Source organism: Electrona antarctica, assembly GCF_951216825.1.
Source record: "Electrona antarctica genome assembly, chromosome: 15".
NCBI lineage: Eukaryota > Metazoa > Chordata > Actinopteri > Myctophiformes > Myctophidae > Electrona > Electrona antarctica.
The window spans coordinates 4,384,843-4,409,273 of NC_136796.1; the positions used below are offsets into that span (position 1 = coordinate 4,384,843).

The 24,431-nt window shown below is 44.4% G+C and overlaps 1 pseudogene across 1 annotated transcript in view; it reads right to left on the reverse strand.

Annotated features, from left to right (window-relative positions):
* The window catches only part of LOC306938711 (peroxisomal ATPase PEX1-like), a 75,521-nt pseudogene that overhangs the window by 35,151 nt on the left and 15,939 nt on the right, over positions 1-24,431 (reverse strand). Inside the window, exons 4-12 of the transcript XR_013792565.1 lie at positions 12,927-13,002; positions 12,530-12,642; positions 9,901-9,992; positions 8,514-8,646; positions 7,658-7,720; positions 7,125-7,182; positions 5,214-5,368; positions 2,592-2,787; positions 127-296 (exon numbers count right to left, since the gene is read on the reverse strand). The product of XR_013792565.1 is annotated as a peroxisomal ATPase PEX1-like (transcript). The remainder of the gene's footprint in view (positions 1-126; positions 297-2,591; positions 2,788-5,213; positions 5,369-7,124; positions 7,183-7,657; positions 7,721-8,513; positions 8,647-9,900; positions 9,993-12,529; positions 12,643-12,926; positions 13,003-24,431) is intronic.

The following is a 24,431-nucleotide window of genomic DNA, read 5'->3' on the forward strand; positions in this document are numbered from 1 at the left end:
CACATGCATTTACCGTGCTTGAGTCGCTCTGGATAAGAGCGTCTGCTAAATGCCTAAATTGTAAATGGTAAAGCACACTCTACACTCTCGATCCCACGTGGTTTGACCGTAGTCAGTGGAGCTGACCTTGGCAGGGAGCAAGATGGCGTCCATTAACTGTCGTCGCACGTCCTTCAGGCCCCCCACGCTGTCGAGCCCCACCCCGCCGGGAGGGGTGTGGAGGTCCATGGCCAGCAGCGACGGAGGGGTGAAGCCCTGCAGAGCCCGATGGAAGTCCTCCTGGGACACACACACACCTGAGGGACGGACACGACGATGGTCGATTCTGTAATCATACCGTAGGTCAGGGGTTGGGCAACGTTGACGATGGAGAGAGGGCCAATGTATTTCCACACTCATTCCAGAGGGGCCACAGTGCATATTACTGTCGTAGTAAAAATAGCTCTACAAGCTTGTAGATCAGCTATTTTTGCTATATTTGAATTGAAAACCTGAATATTTCTTTTGCTATTTTTGAATTGGAATCCTGAAAAGTAACCTTTTTATTGAATTTCAAATGCATTTAGTTATAGTTATGTTAACTCTATGAACATTGGACACAAAACGACAATAACATTTTAATACTAGTCATTACAATTCCAAACCCGCTTTAATTACTTCATGACTAGTATTAAAATGACTAGCTGAAATCAATACTATATCAGTATTCTGATATTAACCTGAGGGCCCACATTAGGTGAAGGTGGGGGCCGCATGTGGCCCCCGGGCCGCCAGTTGCCCACCCCTGCCGTAGGTCATACATGGGCCCCCATCTTCACCTAATGTGGGCCCTCAGGTTAATATCGCAATACTGATATATTATTGATTTCAGCTGTTACAATTTCAAACATGACCCGCTTTAATTACTTCTGTCTAAATTAGTAGTATTCAAATGTTAGTGTTGTTTTTTTTATGTCCAATGTATTAGAATTTAGTTCATAAAGTTGTTATGTTACTCTTTCAGCATTACAATTCAAAAATTGAAAATAATATTCAGGATTTCAATTCAAATATAGCAAAAATAGCTGATCTACTGCGACGCGTTTTGAGCTTGCAGATCGGCTATTTTTGCTCCGACCTGTATGCAACGTGGCCCTCTGGAGTGAGTGTGGAAGTATAGTGGCCCTCTGGAGTGAGTGTGGAACTATAGCGGCCCTCTGGAGTGAGTGTGGAAGTATAGTGGCCCTCTGGAGTGAGTGTGGAAGTATAGTGGCCCTCTGGAGTGAGTGTGGAAATATAGCGGCCCTCTGGAGTGAGTGTGGAAATATAGCGGCCCTCTGGAGTGAGTGTGGAAATATAGCGGCCCTCTGGAGTGAGTGTGGAAATATAGCGGCCCTCTGGAGTGAGTGTGGAAATATAGCGGCCCTCTGGAGTGAGTGTGGAAATATAGTGGCCCTCTGGAGTGAGTGTGGAACTATAGCGGCCCTCTGGAGTGAGTGTGGAAGTATAGCGGCCCTCTGGAGTGAGTGTGGAAATATAGCGGCCCTCTGGAGTGAGTGTGGAAATATAGCGGCCCTCTGGAGTGAGTGTGGAACTATAGTGGCCCTCTGGAGTGAGTGTGGAACTACAGTGGCCCTCTGGAGCGAGTGTGGAACTACAGTGGCCCTCTGGAGTGAGTGTGGAACTATAGTGGCCCTCTGGAGTGAGTGTGGAAATATAGCGGCCCTCTGGAGTGAGTGTGGAAATATAGCGGCCCTCTGGAGTGAGTGTGGAACTATAGTGGCCCTCTGGAGTGAGTGTGGAACTACAGTGGCCCTCTGGAGCGAGTGTGGAACTACAGTGGCCCTCTGGAGTGAGTGTGGAACTATAGTGGCCCTCTGGAGTGAGTGTGGAACTATAGTGGCCCTCTGGAGTGAGTGTGGAACTATAGTGGCCCTCTGGAGTGAGTGTGGAACTATAGTGGCCCTCTGGAGTGAGTGTGGAACTATAGTGGCCCTCTCCATCGTCAAAGTTGCCCAACCATGCTGTAGGTTATATCAAAATAAAATATCATGACTGGAAAAAGATATTTGTTAGTCCAAGTCCAGGTGAAGAGGTCACACACACACACCAAGAATACATTTTCAACAGGTTTATTTCTCTACGTCAGGACAAAGGTTTCGGCTATACAGCCTTCATCCAGCCTTCATTAGGCCAAGTTCTAACATGCTAGTAAGAAAGAGGCAAACATTGTGAAAATAGCCGAGCGTTGGAGCTTGTAGTTCGGCTGCCCCAGTTCAAATATGTGGCCAAATTTGACTGAGGGACTGCCATTGGACTGCCACATGTCACGTGAAAGCAGGGAATCATAGCTTCAAATTGACATATTGGTTGTTCAGTTTGACCCACCAGTTTTGGAGATAGGGCTTATAGAGTAATGTCTTGCAGAGAAACAGGATTGAAAGGTTCACTTCTGTGGTCTAACATTACACCTAGCTACATGTTTAAATTCAGTTTTTGTCCTCTGGTGAAAAGCTGCACGATGGCAGGCTCTCAGTCGAATCTGGTCACATATGATCATTTTGTGGAGGGGGGGGGGGGGGGACCCTTGCAGTAGCACAGTTGTTCGTTACCGTCTCCAGTGTGTCCGGCGTGTGCGGTGCGTACCACACTGGCGTGCACGCTCCTCTCCAGCAGCAGCGCCAGGTCGCGGGGCGCGTAACCCTCCGTCTCCTTGGCGACCGTCCCCAGGTCCAGAGTGCGTAAGGTCTCCTCTGATAGGCCGGTCCTCCCCAGCACCAGGCAGCGCAGGATCTCTGCTCTCTGCGTCTGAGGGAAGATGTACAGTATATACTGTATGTCGCTGTTGTCGGGCAGAAACCTCTCGTCTCCCAATTTACATTTTTAGTTTTTTCGCGAATAACAGCCCTTCTTGATCACACTACGGCGTCACACAGAAGAATAACAGCCCTTCTTGATCACACTACGGCGTCACACAGAATAACAGCCCTTCTTGAACACACTACAGAATAACAGCCCTTCTTGATCACACTACAGAATAACAGCCCTTCTTGATCACACTACAGAATAACAGCCCTTCTTGATCACACTACAGAATAACAGCCCTTCTTGATCACACTACAGAATAACAGCCCTTCTTGATCACACTACAGAATAACAGCCCTTCTTGATCACACTACAGAATAACAGCCCTTCTTGATCACACTACAGAATAACAGCCCTTCTTGATCACACTACGGCGTCACACAGAAGCATCAAAAGTCGAAACGCGAAGTGACGCGTTTTGGGCTTGTAGATCTGCTACTTTTGTTGCTTTTGAATTTGAATCCACAGTTTTGGACGTGAGGTTTCCACCCGACAGGGACGACATACTGTAGGTACTGATTGACACGTACAAATTAGTTAGGTTTTATGATAGAATGGACTATATGGATTAGTCTGATAGAATGGACTATATGGATTAGTCTGATAGAATGGACTATATGGATTAGTCTGATAGAATGGACTATATGGATTAGTTAGGTTTTATGATAGAATGGACTATATGGATTAGTTAGGTTTTATGATAGAATGGACTATATGGATTAGTTAGGTTTTATGATAGAATGGACTATATGGATTAGTAAGGTTTTATGATAGAATGGACTATATGGATTAGTTAGGTTTTATGATAGAATGGACTATATGGATTAGTTAGGTTTTATGATAGAATGGACTATATGGATTAGTTAGGTTTTATGATAGAATGGACTATATGGATTAGTTAGGTTTTATGATAGAATGGACTATATGGATTAGTTAGGTTTTATGATAGAATGGACTATATGGATTAGTTAGGTTTTATGATAGAATGGACTATATGGATTAGTTAGGTTTTATGATAGAATGGACTATATGGATTCGTTAGGTTTTATGATAGAATGGACTATATGGATTAGTTAGGTTTTATGATAGAATGGACTATATGGATTAGTTACTAGGTTTTAAGATAGAATGGACTATATGGATTAGTTAGGTTTTATGATAGAATGGACTATATGGATTAGTCTGACCAACAACTATATGGATTAGTCTGACCAACAACTATATGGATTAGTCTGACCAACAACTATATGGATTAGTCTGACCAACAACTATATGGATTAGTCTGACCAACAACTTAAGGACTGTTTTATAGGTTGTCGCACAAACATTTATAATAAAGCAAAATTATAATAATGAAATCAGTTCACAATGATGTGTTCAGTGTGTGCGCGCCTGCATACGTGCGCGCGTGCGTGTACCTGGTCAGGTGGCTGTACGTGTAGGGTCCTCTGGATGAAGTGGGTGTCCTGCAACTGGGTGAGGGGAGGGGTGTGTACCTGGTCAGGGTGAGGGGAGGGGTGTGTACCTGGTCAGGGTGAGGGGAGGGGTGTGTACCTGGTCAGGGTGAGGGGAGGGGTGTGTACCTGGTCAGGGTGAGGGGAGGGGTGTGTACCTGGTCAGGGTGAGGGGAGGGGTGTGTACCTGGTCAACTGGGTGAGGGGAGGGGTGTGTACCTGGTCAACTGGGTGAGGGGAGGGGTGTGTACCTGGTCAGGGTGAGGGGAGGGGTGTGTACCTGGTCAACTGGGTGAGGGGAGGGGTGTGTACCTGGTCAGGGTGAGGGGAGGGGTGTGTACCTGGTCAGGGTGAGGGGAGGGGTGTGTACCTGGTCAGGGTGAGGGGAGGGGTGTGTACCTGGTCAGGGTGAGGGGAGGGGTGTGTACCTGGTCAGGGTGAGGGGAGGGGTGTGTACCTGGTCAGGGTGAGGGGAGGGGTGTGTACCTGGTCAGGGTGAGGGGAGGGGTGTGTACCTGGTCAGGGTGTGTGTGTGCATGTGTACCTGGTCAGGGTGTGTGTGTGTGTGTGTACCTGGTCAGGGTGTGTGTGTGCATGTGTACCTGGTCAGGGTGTGTGTGGGCGTGTGTGTGTGTGTGTACCTGGTCAGGGTGCTGTATGTTTAGGGTCTTCCTAATGAAGTGGGTGCCGGGCACCTGGGTCAGTGAGGTGTGTGTACCTGGTCAGGGTGCTGTATGGGGAGGGTCCTCTGGATGAAGTGGGTGCCCTGCAGGTTCACCTGGGTCAGTGAGGGGTGTGTGTGTGCGTGTGTGTGTGTGTGTGTGTGTGTGTGTGTGTGTGTGTGTGTGTGTGTGTGTGTGTGTGTGTGTGTGTGTGTGTGTGTGTGTGTGTGTGTGTGTGTGTGTGTGTGTGTACCTGGTCAGGGTGCTGTATGTAGAGGGTCCTCTGTATGAAGTGGGTGCCCTGCACCTGGGTCAGTGAGGGGTGCAGGGAGTGTTGACTCTGACTGGTCAGGAGGAGACACACCAGGCTGGATCGCTGCACCAACTCATCCACTATGTCTAGGAGACCTGGAGGGAGGCGCACGCACGCGCACACACCACACACGCACGCACACACACACTTAACCCAATTTGACCTGAGATCAGATTCTAAAAATGTCTTCTACATCCTGACAGTTTTCTGAAAAAGCTATGTTTCTATGTCAGTCGTTCTTCGATTTTTCAAAAATAGCAGACCTACAAGCTCATAGTGCGCCACTCGGTGGCGCGCTATGAGCTTGTAGATTCTTGTATAGCATATTTATTGTGTTTATTGTTATATCTGCCTGTCAATGTCTGACTATAAACCTTCATAACTCTGCTTTCTTTTGATGATGATTGCCTCATTGTCTTGATCGCAAAACATTGGGGGGGGGGGGGGTTCATGGGCACATTGGGCAGCAAAAGTCTTGATCCGTACGGCTATAAAAAGTCCCATTCCACCGTTCGGTTCAGAACTATAGTATAACGGTGAGACGCGTTGTCATCATCAGCTGATTTTGTTTTTCAAGCTAGTGAAGTATATTTACTAACAAGAGAACATGCCTGGGCATGCAGGTTGGGGGCGATGGAGGAAAAAAAAAGATTCACCCGGCTGTGATGTCGACGACAACGGATCACAACACCACGGTTTAGGACGCGGAAAAGTTCGTTATACATTACACCCGGGTCGATTACGTCCCCGATGCGTTCATTGCGGTCTTATCACTACAATTATAATGAATAAAAAAGCGTTACAATCACACGTCCGAGCGATCTCCGATTATGACGGTTCTGCATGGCGATACGTGATCCACCAACGGCACACTGTCTGTTGTCGTGGCGGCCCCCTCGATACTGTGGTTAGTTCGTAGTATTGTAGGATGTAGGCTCGGGGATCGTTTGGTCGCTACAGTATGAAGAAGGAAACATGCATCTGTCCATGTGTGTTGCAGACGTTATGCAATGCAATGCCGATCGGATCCGGTGCATATGTGTTTAGGCAGCGATCCGTTCATGTTTTTTTCCGAGAGACAGAGCCAGGACAGAGCCCCCATCTCGCAAGGCCCTCCTCCTGCAGGAGAAACAGGAGGGGAGGGGGGGATCGAGTATTATAGTGTTGTGTGAAAGCCAATAGGTGGAGGAAAGCCTGGTGAGGCGAGGTTAGGTGAAATTTGATTCTTTTCACACACCGACTGGATCATTCCATGGGCGCGTCCATTTTACACTGGCTTAGTGGCTTCTACACGTAAAGCGGCCTGCCCTCCTGTTTTCAGGAGGGGAGGGTTTGTTTGTTTTTTTTTTCTGATCACGTGAGCGGGACTAAGCAGCAATGATAGGGGGATGATTCTTCATTGTCCGGGTGGGTAAAAAGATGAATGAAAGTATGCTATAAAAAAGTGATTAAAACGTATGGATACGTGGTTCGCACCGGACGTTTGATTAATTGATAACGTATTGATACGCGATTAGCGTCGGCTGTGTTAAGTGCACATGCCGGTAGGCCAGTAAGGAGGGAGTTACAACGTGGTGAGCTTGTAGATCTGCTATTTTCTCACAACCTGACTGCCAGATTGCGGCAGTATTGAGTTCACCAGTTCCCTCCTCCTCCTGCCTGCATCTGGGCTCTCTCAAGCAGAAACGATGAACCCGGAAGCAGCGGGACAAACATCTGATATCTCCATAATAATTTCTTGTTGTAGTCTTGTTATAGGTTGTGTTTACATTGGCGCTGTGGCAGCGCTTCAATATGTCATCAGTCTCACGTTGATCCCGCCTCTAGCGGCCGCATACAGCCGCATATCGCTTGGTTCAGAGTGCATGGTCTGATTGGTCTCTGCCCGAGGGAGCCCAGACTCTCCCTTCTGGCAGAATGCAAATGTTGTCCAGCAGGGGGAGTGGTTCCACCAGGCTAGTTTTTCTCAATCCGTTGTGCAGTAAAATCTATCTTCAACTATCTTCAACACATGCACACTACTGCACTGTAAATTTACATGTGTGTGTGTGCGTGCGTGCTAGGGCATTAAGCAACTAGTCGACTAGTTTACTAGTCGACCGTGTTGGTACTAGTTGACTAGTTGATAAGAAAAGAAAAAGAAAAAAGTTTTTTTTATTTTTTCCCGATTTTGTAGGCCTCAAGATCAGGTAGATTATAGTTATAGTCACCAATGTACACAGTTTTTAAATATACACATATTTATTAAAAAAGAAAACAAATATTTTTTTCTTTTTAAACATAATAGGTGGTTAAACAACTAGTCGACTAGTAAACTAGGCAACTAGTAAAAATGACTAGAAGTGAATGCCCTAGTGCGTGCGTGCGCCTACATATCCTCCTACCTTTGAGCTTCTTGCAGTCCACCACGTCCACAAGGCTTTAGCCAGAGAGCTCTTCCCACTGCCCTGTGTGAAGAAGACCACCACACAACACATGTACAGTATGTTAGCCGGCGCTAACCGGACAAATGAAGAGGTACTCGTACCCGTTATGATGTGCAGGCTCTAGTCTATACCCTTTTGTAAACTGAAGCTTCTTTAGACCCACCAGTCGATGTGCGTTACCCCAGTTCCCTTCCAGCGCTAACCATGTCAGCTAAAGGACAATCTGTTGAATCAATGTCTATCAGTGTGTGATTCCGAAAATACCGACAGGGACCCAAAACCTGTACGGGTCTTTTTAACACTGACCCAGTAAGTATCGGGTCAGTGCAGCACCGACATGAATAGCTGTGGATTTAACACTGACCCAGTAAGTATCGGGTCAGTGCAGCACCGACATGAATAGCTGTGGATTTCGGAAAACAAATTTCACAGGCCAAATTACGGTACGGATCCGTACCGTTTTTTCTTTTTTTAGTCGGAACGTCTCGGAAATCGGACGAAATTGACTCGTGTGTTTGGATTTGTTATTTGAAAATGTTTTCAGAACGGGTCGGAATTGGATAAAATATCACGGGCCAATTTTGGGTTCGGGTCTATGTTTTTGGACCCATGAAGAGCTCTAGTGGGGGAGGGGGTTACCTTGGCTCCGGTGACGATCAGCGCCCCGCCCCGGAGCCCCCGTCCCGTGGACACTAGCTCTAGTGTGTGTGTGAGTGAGTGAGTGAGTGAGTGAGTGAGTGAGTGAGTGAGTGAGTGAGTGAGTGAGTGAGTGAGTGAGTGAGTGAGTGAGTGAGTGTGTGTGTGTGTGTGTTACCTTGGCTCCGGTGACGAGCAGCGCCCCGCCCCGGAGCCCCCGTCCCGTGGACACTAGCTCTCGGGACAGCGGACCGGCCTGGAGGCTGTAGTAGATGAACTCGAACCCGGTGGTGATCAGCTCCTTTATCCCCCTGTGGGGGGGGGGGGGGGGGGGGGACATGTACAGTACTATTTAGCTGTGAACATGTACTATTTAGACACTCCTATGCAAAGGGGCTTACATTTATTTGGGGGGGGATTGAATTTGTTTACAGAAATAATATAGCTCTGGCCAGCCTGATTGAGGGGAAAGGAACTGGTTGGAATAACGCGTTTCTTCCACATGCTACGTCCGGCCGGGGAAACTCTCCCCTGTCGGGTGTAAAGAAGCGGCTTGGACTCCTCATGCATAGAAGGAAGCATGAGGTCAGTCCGTTGCTCTCCTCGAGTTGGCAGAGAGAGACTAGCACCCAGGGTTACACTAGATAATTGACACTGGGTGAAAAAAATGGGTTGCAAAATCGTGGGATAAAAATTTGAGAGAAAATAATAAAATAACGTAGCACCATGAAGGGTAAGTATGTATATGTATAGTTATGTGCGACGGGGTGCATACTTAGTTTAGACTAGTCATTGGTTAGACATGGGTTAAGGTTAGGTTTAGGTGTGCTGCCCCGTGGGAGGTTAGGTTTAGGGTGAGGGTTTGAGATAGGTTGTAGTTGTACATGGGAACTCATTTTTACAATTGGTAAATGGTGCATTTATATAGCGCCTTTATCCAAGGCGCTTTACATAGATTGTGCATTACACTCACCCATTCACACACACATTCATACACCGATTGCGGCGGAAAGCCATGCAAGGTACCAACCAGCACATCGGGAGCAATTTGGGGTTCAGTGTCTTGCCCAAGGACATTTTGACATGTAGACAGGAGGAGCCGGGATTCAAACCGCCGACCCATGGATCATTAGACGACCTGCTCTACCACTTGAGCCACAGTCGCCCAATTCAGACTTGAACCACATTCCTGTATACAGTCCTGTATACAGTATGTGGTTTGAAATGCTTCCATATGATACGACGCATTTCACAAACAAACCGGACACGCCAGCTCTCTGAACAACAGAGCCAATAATAATGATGTATAATATAAATAACACCACACAGGGTTCCCACACATTTTTACCAATGAATTTCCAAAACTTTTCCAGGATATTTAAACCAATTTCCAGGCAATCCATCATTCAGTGCAATAATGAGTCTCTTATTCCTACAGTATGCAATGCAGCAAAAAAAGAAAATTAAATGGAAAAAGTTATATTTTTCTAATTTCAAAATATTTCCAGGAATTTCATGACTGTGGGAACGCTGATTATAAAAGCAATAAATAGTGCCAGACATACCCGAGAGTACTGGCACAGGTCAGATCATGTAGCGTGTCGCCCGGGGATTTCACCGCTGCTGCTGCTGGTGTGCTGACCGGCTGTCTGTCTACCTGGATGTGACCAATAATAACACAACAACTGTGATCTGTCAGAACAGAATTACAAAATTAAACCCATTTAGACCTGAGCTCGATTCTACAAAATGTCTTCTAAATCCTGACAATTTTCTTGAAAAACCATATGTTTCTAAATCAGTGGTGCTCAAACTAGTCCATGTCAAGGACCCCTAGAATTATATGCATTTGAATATATGTTGTTCCAGGGACACCCTAACCTGACTCCGCCAGATGGGGCAGCAGAGAGTACACTGGGTTCCCCCCTCCTGCTCCCATCTGGGAACTCTCAGGCAGACTTGATGCCTGGCCACTAAACGGCCTGGCCAATCAGCAGCAGCTAGAGGCGGGATAGCTGCTGCTGATTGGCCAGGCCGTTTTGTGGCCGGGCATAGAGACACAAGGGGACTACAAATTTCACGCCCCCAAATGAGACAGCGTCCCCACTTCTGGTCCGTTGGCACGGATACTGCAGGCCAGCCCATAGAAGTCCATTGAAATTCAACTGTAGTTAGCCTACTTTTAAAATAATATGAAATTAACTGAAGACTATATTGATTTGAATAAAGATATGTTTCCAAATGTATGAAGTGTCTTTGTCAACATATATTGTTGTTTTCTCAATAGAGGATGTATTTCACATTTAATTTACCACTTGAATGAGTTACCCATAATGTTAACGGAGCAGAGGGGAGACGGCAGACAGAGAACCTGTCGCTTTTAAGGGACGTCACTGCCTTTACGAGGCTACGAGCGCCGACTTTGAAGAGTGTAATTATCAATAGGCCTATACATCCCGATCCTGACTGACTTTGTTATTCATGTCTATATTTTGAACATGTCACGGGCATACTATGTATACTATATATGTTCTACCTACCACGGAGCTCCGACGGTGTGTTTTACCGCTGTCAGCTTGTTGTATAATTAACTTTGCTGAATAGTTGCATGGGACAATAACCCAGCTAAATGGAGGAGTGACATCCTGACATTTTCAACTACCTAGTGAATTCTCCAGATGAGTATTAATAAGTCTTGCAAGATGCTGTTTAGATCATTTTCAACAAATACATAGCATATAAAACGAAATACAACAAATCTGGGTATTGAAAACCTCAAGGGATGCATCCGTGACGTATATACCGTGCGACCACTTTGACTGGAGTATATTATAGTACATTGTAGGATGTATATATTGAGATGGCAGGTATGTGACATTGAAAAGGACAAATCAAACATATGGGGCACTTTATTATAACACAAAAAAAATCGCTATAGCCTCAGTAATGAACCAGTGAAATTAGGGTATTTTATGATGCCTCTCATAGGGATTGCATTGGCAGCTGCAGTACACAGTTGAAACGGACCAGAGGAGGGGCCGCTGTCTCATTTGGGGGCGTGAAATTTGTAGTCCCGTGTGTCTCTATAGAGCGTCGCAGTCCCGCCCCCTTGAGAGACCCGGAAAAGAGTTCCCCGTTCATTGTCCTCATAGACTTTTCAAAAAGTATTTATTTAAAGACGTTTACGCCGTGGACAAAGCCAACTCTTGTCGTGACAAATCATGACAATAAACACTTTTTGTGGTTTTTCTTCTTTGTAATTATTTGTTTGGTCGAAAATATTGTGTTTGTTGTCATGATTTGTCACAACTCGAGTTGGCTTCGTACGACGCTTAAAAGGCCTTTAAATAAATACTTTTTGAAATGTCTATGAGGAAAAATGCATTGGGAATTATTTCCTGGGCCTGGCGTCGTCATGAAAGGGGGCGGGACTGGGCCTGGCGTCGTCATGAAAGGGGGCGGGACTGGGCCTGGCGTCGTCATGAAAGGGGGCGGGACTGGGCCTGGCGTCGTCATGAAAGGGGGCGGGACTGGGCCTGGCGTCGTCATGAAAGGGGGCGGGACTGGGCCTGGCGTCGTCATGAAAGGGGGCGGGACTGCGACAATCTATACAGAGATACAGTACATACATGTACATCCATGGTGTCTGTACAATCACAGGGTTTCTCTCATACGTACATCCATGGTGTCTGTACAATCACAGGGTTTCTCTCATACGTACATCCATGGTGTCTGTACAATCACAGGGTTTCTCTCATACGTACATCCATGGTGTCTGTACAATCACAGGGTTTATCTCATACGTACATCCATGGTGTCTGTACAATCACAGGGTTTCTCTCATACGTACATCCATGGTGTCTGTACAACCACAGGGTTTCTCTCATACGTACATCCATGGTGTCTGTACAATCACAGGGTTTCTCTCATACGTACATCCATGGTGTCTGTACAATCACAGGGTTTCTCTCATACGTACATCCATGGTGTCTGTACAATCACAGGGTTTCTCTCATACGTACATCCATGGTGTCTGTACAATCACAGGGTTTCTCTCATACGTACATCCATGGTGTCTGTACAATCACAGGGTTTCTCTCATACGTACATCCATGGTGTCTGTACAATCACAGGGTTTCTCTCATACGTACATCCATGGTGTCTGTACAATCACAGGGTTTCTCGCATACGTACATCCATGGCGTCCGTCATGAACTCCAGGGGCGTGTCCACCTCGCGGTGAGAGGACAGCGTGAGCACGATGACAGGCCCCGTCTCCTTCTCCTTCTGCTCTGCCTCCTTCACAGCTGAGGAGCCAATGAGGAGAGAGGATCAGAGCAGGGTATACAGCAACTTGGCGTTCATATTAAAGGACCACTTCACCACTTTTCAACCTATCTTCATATAATTGGTCCTCACTAATGCTCATGATAAAATACCATACTCGGTCTGTGTCTCATGGGAGGGCTGGGGGCTTAAGCCCCCTCTGGAGACGCTTATCCCCCCCTGGCAACCTTGTGGTTATCCGGTGTGTGTGTGTGTGTGTGTGTGTGTGTGTGTGTGTGTGTGTGTGTGTGTGTTCATAACTCACCGTCAACAGAGTCCATGTATGCTTCCTCCTCCTCCTCCTCCTCCTCCTCCAGTTGATGGATGTAGTCTCTCAGGTCCTGAGAGGGGCAGAATTTACATGAGTTAATGTGCGTGCGTGCGTGCGTGCGTGCGTGCGTGCGTGCGTGCGTGCGTGCGTGCGTGCGTGCGTGCGTGCGTGCGTGCGTGCGTAGACAGTAGGCATCCCAGCTGAAACAGTCGGAAATACACAAAGCAGTGAAGTTATAAGCGTATGATTGATTGATTGATTGAAATATGTATTAACAGTTTGCAGAATTACAGTACATTTCAAGCACAAACTCAATACAAAGACTGTTAACTGTGAGTGGACGACCCAATAAAGCATTACACTTGTTTACAAGAGGGTCCACCTTGTTCAATTAATCAAAACATTTAGAGACGTACAAATAGACACTTCTATATAGCTAAAGAACAGAACAGGAATCCATCATAAAGGAGGTAAAAAGGGAAAAGAAACATATACAGTGAGGGGAAAAAGGGGGGGGGGATTCAGATTTTATGGGCACCAGTTTTGAATTGCAGCCGTCCGTAGGTGCCCTTTGAGAGCGGTTTTGAAGGAGTCAAGGGATTTGCATGTCTGTTGGTAGGGCGTTCCACATTATGGTGGCATAGGAGCGAAACAAATTTAGTCCCTTGTTTGTGCTGAATCTGGGTTGATGCTATATGTAACTGCTTTGAAACGCTAAGGAAGAAACGCGTCCGTTTCTATATAGGTGTTCTGCTGCTTGATTGTGTTTTAAATAATGTTAATACAGCATCACAACAATTTTATCACTTTAACAACATTTTATACTTTGTTTGGCTATTCAAAAATAGATCTGCTATTTTTGACAAATGTATAATTTGTGTTTGCAGGGCTTTTTTTTTTTTAAAGTATAAACAAACAAGTATTGAGTAACAGATTAATAAGACAAACATAATGGGAAAAACTGAAACACAAACCAAAAACTATAAGACAAAAAGTACACATAATATTATAGCTATAAATAAAGTATGAACTCAAATGTTCCCCATCTCTAACACATGTTGTGCCTGCCAGGGAGGGGGGGGTTGAGAGGTAACAGGTACGGTCGCCCCTTTTCCATCTCGCCCCACTACTCTACCTAGCTGTAAATAACAAACATAATTCATGTTGGTGATTATATAAAAGGTATTATCATATTAATTTATCATTGTTAAGTTCACTCTGTATAACCACGGGCATAATAGCGTGATGATGCCGTTATAAAACATGGAAGAAATGTGTTTAATAAAACGAAATTAACTGCTAGAAGGTCCTAAATTGACTTAATTAAGCAGTCATCGTCTCTGTCATATTCTTTCTAAAATTTACAGAGTATAGAGATCGACTACTGTACAATCAAATAAATCTGTATACAAGATAATTCCAGATTTCAGAGAGGGAGGGAAATACTAAATTAACTGTTAACTACATGATAAGATGGCCACCAGCGTAATCAAAAAAGTCAACCAAAGAACAAGATTCCTATACAGGATCTCCTCACTGGTCAACAAAAACACCTTGAAGACCTTAACAGGAGCCCTTGTACAAGGTTTCTTCGACTATGCATGCACCTCCTGGTACCACAGCACCTCTAAGGCCCTTAAAACTAGGCTCCTGACTTCCCAAAACAAACTGGTCAGGCTACTACTTGGCCTCACTCCCCGAACCCACCTCACCCCTGCCCACTTTGATAGGCTGGAATGGCTTAGGGTTGATGACAGAGTACAGCATCTTGCAATGGGTCTGGTCCACAAGATTCGATACACCACCAAGATACCTATGATGAGTTCCTGTTTTGACTATATAGTTGTGTATATTCGTACGTCTCTAATTGTTTTGATGAATTGAAAATGGTGGGCCCTATTGTAAGTGTAATGCTTTATGGTGTCGTCCACTCACAGTTAACAGTTGTTGTATTGAGTTGTACTTGAAATGTACTGTAATTCTGCAAACTGTTAATAAATCAATCAATCAATCAATTAATTAAAAAACATTTCACGGGGGCGAGTTGGGGGTCGGTTAATACATGTCATTCTGGGGGTCCTTAGACATAGAGTAGAGTTATAATAATAATACATGTAATTCTGGGGGTCCTTAGACATAGAGTAGAGTTATAATAATAATACATGTCATTCTGGGGGTCCTTAGACATAGAGTAGAGTTATAATAATAATACATGTCATTCTGGGGGTCCTTAGACATAGAGTAGAGTTATAATAATAATACATGTCATTCTGGGGGTCCTTAGACAGAGTAGAGTTATAATAATAATACATGTCATTCTGGGGGTCCTTAGACATAGAGTAGAGTTATAATAATAATACATGTCATTCTGGGGGTCCTTAGACATAGAGTAGAGTTATAATAATAATACATGTCATTCTGGGGGTCCTTAGACATAGAGTAGAGTTATAATAATAATACATGTCATTCTTGGGGTCCTTAGACATAGAGTAGAGTTATAATAATAATACATGTCATTCTGGGGGTCCTTAGACATAGAGTAGAGTTATAATAATAATACATCGTCCTGGACACGAGAAAGGTTGAGAAAGGAAAGTGTCAACAACAACCTGTAGTTAGTCTAGTTAGTTAAAATAAATAGACTGTCACTCCCTCTGATACGAACTTGAGACAAGGCAGTATAGCAGCATGTACTGGCGGTTTATTTACTCCAAAAACCCACGTCAAAACTGACGAAACACAAAGACAAACAATAATCAGTGATCAAATAATAAACAACAAATAAAGCATATAAACGAAATATAAAGAAAAGGAAACATGAACAACTGAATTACCTTACTGACTGCACGGATCTCAAAGGGAACTAGAAAAAGTGCCCTTCTGGGCACAGGTCTCCACCAGGAGGATAGGAGTGTGTGTGTGATGTTTGGCAAAATGTTTAGGAGCAATGTGTGTGTGTGTGTGTGTGTGTGTTGCGGCTTGGCCTGTTGTAGCGTGTTATGGCCTTGTGGGTCATATTGTGTAGATCCCTGTGTTGCTTCTGTCCCCTGCAGGTGCTGAGCATTGTTGTCCCTAATGTGTTGCTGTCCTGAGGAGGGCCTGGCTTGGAGCCTGATCAGCCCTCTGATTGGTCCTGTGGCAGCTCAGGCCTCGCTACCTGGACTATAAAGCTCACTCTGTGCCTGGACTTCGGGGTGGGAACACTGCTGCGTGTGGTGTGGGAGCACTCCAGCGTGTGGCCTTCCCTCCAGCCGACTGCTTATGTGTTTCATGTCCGGTTTAGTTGTAGTTCCATTTGTCTGTCTGGTAGGTTGTGGTGTTTGGTCATCTGTTCCCCTTCATTCGGTCATGTAAGTGTTCATTCATTCTGGGCTCACAGAGCCACTCTGTCATTATCATTCTTCATGCACTATGCCACTTTGTAAGTTATTTGTGAACTGAGTATTAAAGCAGATACTCTTTTATGAGCCGTGTTGTTCTTTCATACATGTTACGGGCAGTGAAACCCCTAGACTTAAACAGTTCGTAACATATTTGGGATCTCGTCCGGTCTTTTGTCTTTTTCCAAAAGTGAACCTGTTAATTGGGATTTCTTTTTCTGAAAGTTAACCCATTAGTTGGGATCTCTCCTGGTTTTTTGGCTTTTCAAAAGTACCCATGTTAAGTGAATATTAAGTGGCTGTTTGTCAGTTTTTTTGTTCCAAAAGAAAGTTGAGCTTGTACTGTGGTAATTTGGTCTCTCTTTCTTGTTTGGTTGTTGCTAAAACTGAGCCCATACTCCTATATGGTGTCTTTTTTTTTTAGTAATATTCGTTTGGTGAACCTGCATTTGTTAAAAGAAAGTAACATGATGTTTTCTTTTTTTTCGGTCCCGTTTGTGATCGGCTGGAGTTGCTATTGGTAGGTATGTTGCTCGTATTTTGTTGCACCTTAAATTTGGTTAGTTTAGTATAGGTGAATAGGACAAACTAAAAGCTGTTAGATTACCAAATTCCTTAGAATCTCTGTGGCGGGGCTGCTGGGAGGCGATATAGACAAGGGTGGTGGTGGAGCTGTTAGTTCGAGGTGGCTTTCTGAATGTGGCATCTGAGAGACGGATGGTCAGTGCAACTGGTTGGATAGGGGGGGGAGGATGAAGCGGAGGCTGAAGATTCTTCCCTGGGTGCCGCCAGAGGTGCTGACCTGCCGAAAAAGGCTGGGGGGGTTCTGGGGAACTAGGGATAACCCTTTGGGGGGGTGAGTCCTGATGGGGCGCCGGCTGCGACGCCTGCTCCCCGGCCTGATGACACAGCCACGGGAGGGAAATGCCGGTCTGGAGCGCGGTGCTCCTGCTCTAAGCCCCACCACCCAGAGATTGCCTTGGTCCCGTTTGCTGCAGAGAAGGTGAGAGTGAAGTCTGCTTTTCCAGCGTTTGTGTCGAATGTGTTGCTGCCACGGGAAGATTGGCTTAACCCGTGAGGAGCTTGACATGCTAAATAATGGTGCAGAAAATCGAGTCATATAGCTGCTTTTGCTCTCCGTTCAGTTGTGCTGGTATCGCACTGATTTTGATATAATGCAGTGGTGCTGCGATGGCACCGTTCGTATTTCTGAAATCCATAACCTGATACGGACGAGGGTGGATATGAAATGTAGTGAAATGTTTATTTGGCCGTGTCGTGGTGTGTGCAAACTCCGGAGGCTGGCACCCACGGCAGCAGTCAAACCTTGTAGCGTTTCTTTTTTTTGTTTTCATTCAAGTTGTCCTATGTTGGACTCAGGTACATTTAGTGGTTGTGCATTCAACCGTAGAGGTTAGTTAAACAGAGTGGGTTTTTCATACCTCGTTTTTGGTCCGTTGGTGGGTAATTCAAACTAGTTCTGAAAGTGTGACAGGTTATGTTATAACCTTACGTACCAAGTTGAATGTAGTTTGGGTATTTGTTTGTTAGTTGGCAAGGCATTTACCACAACTAAATGTGATGTCGATATATGGTGTTTTAAACTGTTCAGGTACTATACTTGCTTCTTGTCGCTGCTATTTTGCTTTTGACAGGCCGCGTGTTGTGTCTATTTTTGCCATGATGTTGTAGAGGCTTCAGAGGCTTCTTTAAATTATATTTGTAGCATTTTTCGATGAGCGTCCGCGCCGCTGTTTTTTTTAGAAATAGTCGGATTTTTGCGAGCAGAAACCAAATTCGTTTTTGCAAACCGGTGGTTTTACACTTTTTCGTGGATTCATAAATACTTGTGACGGGGTTTGGTGAGCCATTGCCCTGACGTAAAGTGGAATTCAGGCATGTGTTTTTATTGCCACGGTTTTTCGATAGCACTTGTCACTTTACACATTTGGGTGTAAAGGCTTGTGTTTTGTGTCGGCTAGTGCCTTGAACAGGTTGAACGTTTCAGTATGTATTGTGGAGAAAGCGTCTTTATTCCACTCTACAGAGTATTAGAGCACTTGTATTTGAGGGTTGTTAAACGCTGCCCTCGGGTGGGCGTTGTGAGTGTGGCAGACCTCCAAATTCAATGGCTTGCTCATTTAGGGGTCCTGAGTAGGACCAGGCGTACAAGTTAAGTGATTGTGGATCCAATCAAATTTAGTGATCATGTAAATCAGATTCATCCTTGGATATCCTTTTTGTTACGCACTAAAAGGGTTGAGATTTTGAAGGGTGGTGATCTGAATGTATTGTGATTAATCTGTCAGGTGGGTTTGCTTAAACCATATTGGTCTGTGTAGTGATTAAACTAGTTCTAACATGAGAAGGGTTACGGGGTAACCTGACGTACCAAATTGAATTGGTTTTCGCTAAGCTAAGTTTTGATTGCGGTCTCAGGAGAGACGTTAGGAGTGAGGGAAATGTCAGTGGAGATTTGGGAAGAGTCTCAGCAGAGAATGTAGTATGCAGATTGAATCTCAGAGGAGGTTTGGGAAGGGTTCTCAGAAGAGAATGTAGTAGGAAGAGTGAATCTCAGTGGACATGGGGAAGAGGTCTCAGTCGAGACATTAGGAGAGAGGGTCTTAGTAGGAAGGAGTATATTCAGCATGTTTTGTGTTTTTTTTTTAGTGATGTGAAAGTGGAATAATCAAACCTTTTTTGTTAAGGGTAAAATGTTTGATCTTAGGGGGGAGGTGTTATGGCCTTGTGGGTCATATTGTGTAGATCCCTGTGTTGCTTCTGTCCCCTGCAGGTGCTGAGCATTGTTGTCCCTAATGTGTTGCTGTCCTGAGGAGGGCCTGGCTTGGAGCCTGATCAGCCCTCTGATTGGTCCTGTGGCAGCTCAGGCCTCGCTACCTGGACTATAAAGCTCACTCTGTGCCTGGACTTCGGGGTGGGAACACTGCTGCGTGTGGTGTGGGAGCACTCCAGCGTGTGGCCTTCCCTCCAGCCGACTGCTTATGTGTTTCATGTCCGGTTTAGTTGTAGTTCCATTTGTCTGTCTGGTAGGTTGTGGTGTTTGGTCATCTGTTCCCCTTCATTCGGTCATGTAAGTGTTCATTCATTCTGGGCTCACAGAGCCACTCTGTCATTATCATTCTTCATGCACTATGCCACTTTGTAAGTTATTTGTGAACTGAGTATTAAAGCAGATACTCTTTTATGAGCCGTGTTGTTCTTTCATACATGTTACGGGCAGTGAAACCCCTAGACTTAAACAGTTCGTAACACCATGAAGCTGATTTGAAAACTGTCAAGTGGCATTTCTTCCAAAGCCTAGTGGGAATATGCATGCAGTTTCACCACAATCGGACGCTGTGTTGAGTAGTTGTGGCGATATGTACAAAACGGGTACTAAGCGGGCTACTCCTAAAAGTTCAGAAGCCAATCGTAGCCAATGAGGGTGGATTATGAGAGATCAAACAAAGCCGTCTTGATCACATGACTATGAAGAGCATGTGTACCGATTTGCGTGAAATTGGCTAAAATCTGAAGGAGTAATATTAGAAAATGTGTTTTACATATGTCGGCCTCCTGGTGGCACTATAAAAAGCAGATGTGAAAAATTCCAGGCAAAGGTTTTTCGTTGGCCTACAAAGTTATCCACAGATCCGTGCAGTTAGAGGTAAAACACTTTTCGGCCAGTTATAGCGCCACCATGAGGATGAGTTGAAAATGTTCATGTGGCATTTCTTCCTCGGCCTAGTGGGAATGTGCGTGCACAATTTCACGGAAATCACACGATGTGTTCTTGATTTGCAGCATTTTGTTTGAAACTGAGCACTCCTGCGAACTTTGGAAGCCAATCTTAGCCAATCAGGATGGAGTCGGAAAAATCTGAAAGACCCGTTTTGTTGAATGGCTCTAGAGAGACTGTGTACCAATTTGCGTGATGTTTGGACAAAATCTGTAGGTGTACTGTCCAAAAACTTGTATTGCACAAAGCGGCCTCCTGGTGGCGCTATAACAGGCTGTTCTGGAAATTGGGGCAGAGGTTCATCGTTGGCATCCAGGGAGTGTGTGTGCAAAATGTGGCATCGACCGGGTTAACGGTGCCGGAGATTAGCTGTTCACAGACGGAAGAACGGACGGACACACACACACACGGACGGACGGACGGAGTGCAAAACATACTCTCTCCCCATGCCTTCGGCCTGGTGGAGACAATGAACGAATGTGTACATGTAAAGGAACCCGTTTGAACAACCAGGACTGAAAGGAAAAGCAATAAACAAACGATCAATGAAACTCATACAGAAATATAACATAGAAACTGAAATGTTGACAAACTTCTTAAGGCATGGGTGAGAAATAACAAAACGAACCTTAAGTGGCATAGAAAGGAAAGTGTCAACAACCTGTAGTTAGCTAAAATAAATTAATAATTGATAATTACCTGACAGTGAAGTCCTGGAGGACCCATATCTGACACTACCAACCGCCCTGACCGTGACGTGACGCGTGTGATAGATAAAACAAGGATTATTAACGGTTTATATCAAACTAAATCATTGATAAACTGCTCCGTGTTTTCTTTGAGCTGCTAAATATAAACATCCTGTTGTTGGCTCTTCTACTTCTGCCTTTTCCTCCTTTGTTTTGCTGTCAGCAGCAGCACGTTGTTGTGCGGTAAAGAAGCGCAATGCCGCCCTCCACTGGAATACCGTGGAACAGCGGCTAGGAAGATAGATTCGCTCAGCAAGGGGAAAGCTACTACAAAGGGCAAGGCAAGGTAATGCCATTTGATTTATATAGCACCTTTCATACACAAGGCAATTCAAAGTGCTTTACAGAAATAAAAACAAACAGAGTGCAACAGTGCACTTCAGAAATAAACAAAGATTACAATAGACAGTGACACAATTAAATACTAAGATAATGGCCATATAAATTCGAACAAATACACCCACCTTTGATTAAAAGCCCAGGCAAGACCTATAGCTGTTATTAAACATCATTAGGATAGGCAATGTTAAATACATATGTTTTTAAATTAGACTTTCAAACAGCGATGGTTGGGGATTTCCTAATGTAACCTGGGATATTATTCCAGGTTTGTGGTGCATAATAATATTATAATATAATTTGTGGTGCATAATATTTAATAATAATCATAATAGTGAAATGCTGCTTCACCATGTTTTGTTCCAACTATGGGATGAACCATTAGTAGGCCAGCCCCAGATGACCTTAAGGGTTCTATAGACGCCTTATCAGACGACGTCCCAATGATAAGAAACGGAATGCGGGCGCATAAAGGCAGCAGAAGAAAACCACCTCTCATAAGATGCAATGGAAAAGTTCTAACTGCACTCACGTGTAAAAAATGCCCCATCAAACTTTCAGATGCTGTTTTTCTCCCAGTGTGGAGGAAGAATCATTAGGATTTTTATTGTGATCTCTCGCCCTTGAAATATATAATCCTTGGTTTCTGTTGTGTTTGAACAATAATAGCAATTCAAAACAGTTGTCCTCAAAACCACACCTCCAGTCGCTGTCATAAGAACGGGAGGTGCGCTTATGAACAACACGGCAGCAGAGCCTATTTGTGCACGGCTGCACGCGCACCTGCAGCCCATCAAGTATAATTTATGCTTCGTCCCGCGATGGTGTCGCGCACGCAGATCTCTACGCTCACAACAGTCGCATCTGCGATGCGATGTGAGCTTGTATATCAGCTGTTCTCTGTGCGCGATACTGTTGGGCTTTGAAGTATATGTCTCAAGGAAGGAACTAAAAGGAAGAACCACAGAAAATAATCATCTAATATAATAAAGATGTTTTGGGGATTGGTTGATACAATCGAAAGTATTAATGTGTAAGTCAAATTAATCGAATGTCAGTGAAAATATATAAATGAAATGTTTTTTGGCGGTTATGAAGCAGCAGGTAGTCCTATTAAATGTTTCGCATAGACATTGATTGAAATATTTATTAACAGTTTGCAGAATTACAGTACATTTCAAGACTTAGATAGTATTTTAAACAGACTTATAGCTTGTTACGTAGACAGCTCTAGAATTGCACTTTATGTAGTCATAGCACTTTATAGTACACATGTATAATATATTATATAGTATAGTATGTATAGTTTACATAGATACTCCACTGTTACGTTCTTAGTCTACGCATGATTCATGATAACTACTTTTTATATATGTGATGTATGCCATGCTTTTGTTATTGCTTAATGTAAATCGCTCTGGATTAAGAGCGTCTGCTAAATGCCTAAATTGTAAATTGTAATTGTAAGCACAAACTCAATACAAAGGCTGTTAACTGTGAGTGGACGACCCAATTAAGCATTACACTTGCTTACAAGAGGGTCCACCATGTTCAATTCATCAAAACATTTAGAGACGTAATAGACACTTCTATATAGACAAAGAACAGAACAGGAATTCATCATAATGGAGGTAAAAAGGGAAAAGAAACATATACAGTGAGGGAAAGAAACATATACAGTGAGGGAAAAAGGGAGGGGGGGGGGCGGTGGGGGGATTCAGATTTTACGGGGGTCAGTTTCGAATTGCAGCCATCCGTAGGTGCCCTTTGAGAGAGGTTTTGAAGGAGTCAAGGGATTTGCGTGTCTTAATGACTGTTGGTAGGGCGTTCCACATTTTTGTGGCATAGGAGCGAAAATAATTTAGTCCCTTGTTTGTGCCGAATCTGGGTTGTACATGGTTCGTTGCACTCCCTCTGGTGTTGTGGGTGTGGACTTCGTTAACATTAAGGAAGTATCTAGACGGTTATCTTGGTGGTGTATCGAATCTTGTGGACCAGACCCATTGCAAGATGCTGTACTCTGTCGTCGACCCTAAGCCATTCGCAAATGTTTCGCATATAGACAGACAACAGGATAGTAGGCCTATAGGCTATAACTTTTGTGTTGTCCATAAAAAAATGAAAAATAAATCCCATTGAAAACCTATGGCTATAAGGTAAACCCATATCTGTGATGAGTGATGACCCATATACATCACTTAAACCTATGGCTATAAGGTAAACCCATATCTGTGATGAGTGATGACCCATATACATCACTTAACCTAACTAAACCTATGGCTATAAGGTAAACCCATATCTGTGATGAGTGATGACCCATATACATCACTTAAGTCAATCAGATATACATATGCGGGCCTGCGGCCTCCCCGCTATATTTAAACAGCTTCTTCCCATGACTATAGTTTACTGCGGCTCGGGTTCGATTCCCGGTCAGGGAACGATTCTTTCATTAAACCCAAAGAAGAAGAAGAAGAAGAAGAAGAAGAAGAAGACTATAGTTTACTTTATGAGGTGAGGTCCCCTTAAATATTAGATTGTAATAATTTGTATATGTATTGTATTTATATACAATGATTGTATATAAATAAAATAAATATAAAATTGTCAGAAGGAACATATGATTCGGCATGATTGCTTCCCCAATGTTAGGCCTATTTGCATTTTATGATTAGGCCTACGTATATAATAAGCCATTGGCACAACAACAACCAGTGTTGTAGTTTCAGTATGAGCGCAGCTTCAAGGCACTTGTTCAGAGTGACTTCACTTCCCAATAAGCCTATCTCACAGAATTTCCCCGCCCCCTTAATATGCCCCCTTTCGGGGCTAGTGGTGATAGCGTGACGTCACTCCATAGACGCTACATGTTAACAGAGGTAATTTAAGAAGTCTACAACTTTTGTTTTCTCAAGGTAAGGTTTGTTCTATCTGTTCGAGCTGATTTACCATCTTGTTTGCTTCATAATAATATTGGTATGTCACATTTTTACATTAGAAAACTTAGATTCTCCAGAGAAAAAAACGTGTAAATGCTAATGTTAAATGACACCACTATTTACCGGAAGTGGGCGTGGAAAGCGGGCTGTGAGATAGGCCTATGTTGGCCCAATCCCAATCCACTCCATTGCTGACTCAATGAGCCCTCACTGACTTAGCTGCGCGTTCATGTGAAGTCTGCGAGGGCTTGAGGGATGTCCCATTTGAAATCGGTAAGTCAGTGAGGGCGCAGCCCCGCCCCTTTATGTGCCCTTTGCCAAAGTCAGCATCGATGCTGACTTTAGCTGACTTT